Source organism: Frankliniella occidentalis, unplaced genomic scaffold (assembly GCF_000697945.3).
Source record: "Frankliniella occidentalis isolate FOCC.00 unplaced genomic scaffold, Focc_3.1 Scaffold218, whole genome shotgun sequence".
NCBI lineage: Eukaryota > Metazoa > Arthropoda > Insecta > Thysanoptera > Thripidae > Frankliniella > Frankliniella occidentalis.
The window spans coordinates 330,810-335,452 of NW_026267344.1; the positions used below are offsets into that span (position 1 = coordinate 330,810).

Consider the following 4,643-nt stretch of genomic DNA (forward strand, 5'->3'; position numbering starts at 1 on the left):
CCCCTCGCTGTTTGCCATCCGTTCAACACCCTGCCGGACAGGGCTCCGAGCCGGTGCTGCTCTGTTCCCCTTTTTGCGATGACTGTGTAGATCACGTGTTGCAACTAGGCGGAGGCCAACGGCAACATTAAAACGATAAAAGAAAAGTTGGCGGAACTAGTTGGGGCGAAAGAGGGAAGTGGAGGAGCGGCGGGAGGAGCGGGTGGGGGCGCCACCCTCCCCGGACACTCGAGTCGCTGCCGGTCGTGTTCTGCTCCTCCCGTCCCTCGTCGTCGCCGCCCTGCCAGCAGGACATGTCCCCCGTCTCGCCAGAAGCAGTCGAGAGTGCCTAGAATGGGGGGAAAAGGGCATTGGTTCTCGCCGGGAAGCCGCCTGGTTAGCAGGAAGCCATCCTTCAGAGTCACGGTTCGCTCGGACCTCTAGCAAGGTGGCGCGGAGTTATGTCGTAGCCGAGCGCTGAAGCGACGCGGTAGCTCCTGGAAGCGTCAGCAACAGTGGAGCGCCTTTGTTCCTCGGAATAATGCTTCCTTCAAACTGTTCGTTTTCATCTCCCCTCCTTCTCGCTCTCATCATTTTTGCTTTTCTCTGAGTGCACAAAAGCGCCCCTCCCCTCTCTGAATGCCTTTCGTGGACGGCACGTTGCGAATCACACACTCATTAAAAATAACCCAGAAGGCGTCGCGTTGGAGGAAAAGGCGAGGGGGCGAGTAAGAGAGAGAGGGAGGGGGAGAGATAGAGGGAAGGAGAGAGAGAGAGAGCGAGAGAGATTCTTTTAAACGTTACACTCTTGCTGCGCGGCCTTGAGCAAGGCTACGCTCTTACAGATATTAAGCTGTGAGGGGTGGAGGTTGCGGGTGGGGCGGGCGGAGAAAGAGATACGCTGTGTAATGGTTTGGGGGCTGCGGCCTTTCTTTGTGTTTCACGGAGGATTATGCCGTAGATCTGAATTTCTGTCATTGCCACCCCGTCTCCGTGCTTAAGCCTTGGACCTTTTCCTGGAAGTAAAAGATGTTTTGCGTTTCACTCATCATCTCCCCCCCGTTTAGGACAACGGACAACGGCGACCCAGCAGTAGAAATTGGGAGAAGGCGAAATGGTAAATGGGAAGAGGTGGAAGACGAGACCCCCTTGTGAAGTCGCTTGGCGAGTTATTAATAAATTTAATTTGTTTTACAGATGCCCGATGCATATTCATACCGATCAGTGTGGTGGAGACGAAAGACAAGTCGGTCCCAACACGTGTACAGCCGTGTTGCTGCTGGTCAGTCAGAGAGTCCGTCGGTCCCTTTATTTCTTTTCCCCCGGCCGGATCCCTTTTCCGGTCGACCGGAGCTGACATCCGGCTCGTGTGTTCGATATATCGCTGACATGGTTAGGTCGGCTCGTACGCATCGGGTGGAAGGGAGTTCGGCGTCGACCCTTGGAGTAGTAATCGCCATGTACCCCCCCCCCCCTGGTCCTCAGGGCCTCATTGTCAAACTGCCCCTGTACAACAGCAAAAAGTGCCAGCGCCCTCAGGCGTGCTGCCATCAAACTGACTCACAATTATACAACTGTTTCAGTTATTTTTGTTCCGATGTTAAGTGAACCAGAAAGTAATTTTTTTCCGTATTGTGTGTACGCTTTTGCATAATGCTGTGGTCTGAAAGGCAACGCGGTACGTATGTGGGCTGGTGTAGTTCTGCAGCGAGAGAGGCAGGCGGCATAGAAATGCAGAAAAACAAAAACAGAAAGAAAACAATAAGGAATATAAAAAAACAGCGGGGAGGCAAATGTTTGCATCTCGCGTTGCTCTGCTCCCTGGCTTTAAAAATGAGACCGGGTAGCGGAGAGGTTGAGAAGAGGAGGAGGGTATACGCTGTGCCACTGCATGCGGGCAGATTGAAACATTATGCAAAGAACTCGTATTGTGATTTGGAATATTCATGGCCTTGTTTTTCGAAGGCACAGCTGATGCCACTGCGCGCGAGGGTTCCTCGTTCGAACAGCAGAAGTAAATTGACTAGGTTAGTTTACGGAGGCGGGTCCGCGAAGAACGTGAGAGGCCAGTGTGAAATGAAAACATAATCCTGCGGTGATGAAGCGTCGGACCGGCAGGGGGGTCTGCCCGGCTCTCCCCACCTTGTTACACTGCATGATGAAGCTGCCCTGCTGCAGCTTGTCTCTCCCCCACCCCACCCATTTCCTCACGTCGACGCGAAACAAGACGCACCACATCACTATGGGGTTCATAACACGACGATACGAGCCTCGTTGGCGGCGCTCCAATAGAGCAGCGACAAAACGTCGCTCGTGTTATTTCACGACGTGTTGTTTTTACTCACGCGTCAGAGTGGTGCGCCGCGCGGGATGCCTGTCAGCGGGTGTTGAGTGGGCCGCAGGCAGATCAGATACACCGTTCCTGACTGAAAACTATTATACGCCTCTGCTGTACATAACAAGCAACATGCTTCCGCCAAACTGACAAGGGAAGGATTGCAATGTGGGCACTGGGCGTTGTAGCGAGCGTTGGAGCCCAAACGGTTCCCGACATATGTGCAAGCAAAGATGGCAATAACGCAACAAATTTAGTGAGTTTTTGATTGAATTCGCGTAAAATGGCCTTTTAAATCCCTACGGGCAGCTAAAACCAGTGCGAAACCTTATCTAGGGATGATAACAACTACACTTTAAAGCGCCATTGAGATTTGACTGTATCACCGGAATAAAACCTTCCCTTGTGAGTAGAGATCGGTATGTGTCGCCCAGAAGGCTGCCTCCCTTGTACTGCTGCTGACTAGTGCTGTCGCTTAGCTCAACTCTTTGCTGTTCTAAAGATAGACGGCGACGACAGACCGACCAGATTCCATTGCATAAGCCTGATTTATTGTTCTCTCAAAGCAGAAAGGCAGGCTGAAACACCCAAAGAAATAGATGTTTGTAATTTGATAGTTCTGAGGGAACAACATATCTGCGACCCTCCCTACGCACAAGCGGCTATCTTTTTGAGCGTGGCAGACAAACGGCTAACTTTTTGAGCGTGGCAGACAAACGGCTATCTTTTTGAGCTTGGCAGACAAACGGCTATCTGCTTTTCTTGGAGGTTAGGGTTGTCCACGTTTATATTGAATAACTCCCGAAGCAAGAGACATAAAATTATCGAGTAAGAAATTTCCTGCTTTGACAAACGCACAGAATAATTGGTTAAACGCTCATAGTGTTACATAACCTCTACTGTGAGATATTGGAACCCAAAGTCGCAAGGTGGGAAAAGCAGTTAGCCGTTTGTCTGCCCAGCTCAAAAAGATAGCCTTTTGTCTGCCACGCCGAAAAAGATAGCCTTTTGTCTGCCACGCTCAAAAAGATAGCCACTTGTACGTAGGGAGGGTCGATCTCTATAGCTCAACTTCTTCTCTGCTACTTGCACAGACGTCTGACAAGCAGATAGACAGATACCACATCGGTTACATAGACCTGCTTTGTTGCTTTAGCAAAGTAAAAGAGTAGCAAATAAACGAGAAATCAGCGAGAAATCCAGCCTTCTTAGTCGTAATTTTAAAATAAACATGTTGGGGGTATAGTCTGATTCTACAAAAGAAACGAGAATATGGAAGGAGTAGGTCTGAAGAGGCACGCAATGATATTCCTTGTCTAGAACATTACATTTCATACGCCGCTTATCTCGGCCGACTGAAAACAAAACCGCTCACCTCTGGGACACGGAAACAAAACCGCTTAAATGACTGCTTTTTTACACATTCTGAGACATAGGTATCATTCGAAAGATTTTTCAGTGACCATTTTGATACACTGGAAATGCAAGTGTGTGAATGTCGCTCACCTGCAGGTGAGCGACATTTCTTTCGTACACTTGAGGGGGTAAACGTGTGAATTTTTTCACACCTTTACCCCCCTAAGTGTACGAATGGAATGTCGCTCACCTGCAGGTGAGCGACATTCACACACTTGCATTTCCAGTGTATCCGTATCTCAAAATCTGTAAAAAAGTCATTTGAGCGGTTTTGTGTTCGTGTCCCAGAGTCTCATGTGACGAGCGGCTGTGTCTTTAGCGTCCCGAAGTGTTGTTCATCCCCGGCCCGGCTGGCGCTGGCACGCCTCGGCTGAAACGCCTCGGCTGGCACGCGCCGGTCGCCACCCTCGTGGTCATTTGGTCAATACTATTTATCTGGGCCGGGGATGGAATGGGGGAGGGGGTCGTTGCTGCTTGAGCTGACCAGGCGTCTTCCTGTGCTGCCCTCACCCCCGCTCTGCCCTCACCTTTCCCGCTCTCCGCCCTATCCTACCCTTTCGCCCTCTCCTGCCCGTGAACATTACCACCCGTGCGGCCGTCCGAATCCGCGGGGAGCGGCAGGGTTGGAGGGCGGGGCAGGTCGCGGGGCCGCCGTGACGGCAACTCACATATGCATTATACAGTTAATTTTTAATCCTGCACACCATCCCCACACAGGCCGAAATAACAACGCAACCCAGGGCAAGAAGAGCGCGGTGGGAGGGAGGAGGGGAGGGGTAGGTCAGACCCTTAAGCAGGCCGAGTAGCACGACAGGGAGGGGTTGAGAGAAATAAAAACAGGGGGTTAGGGGAGAATGGCCAGAGAACGGGAAATAGAGATAGAAACAGAGGAGAGAGAGAGAGAGAGAGAGAG

General features: G+C 51.2%; 1 protein-coding gene across 4 annotated transcripts in view; it reads right to left on the reverse strand.

Annotated features, from left to right (window-relative positions):
• LOC113201681 (potassium voltage-gated channel protein Shaw) overlaps positions 1–4,643 on the reverse strand; it is a 109,817-nt gene that overhangs the window by 46,065 nt on the left and 59,109 nt on the right. The gene's annotated exons all lie outside the window — the stretch shown is intronic.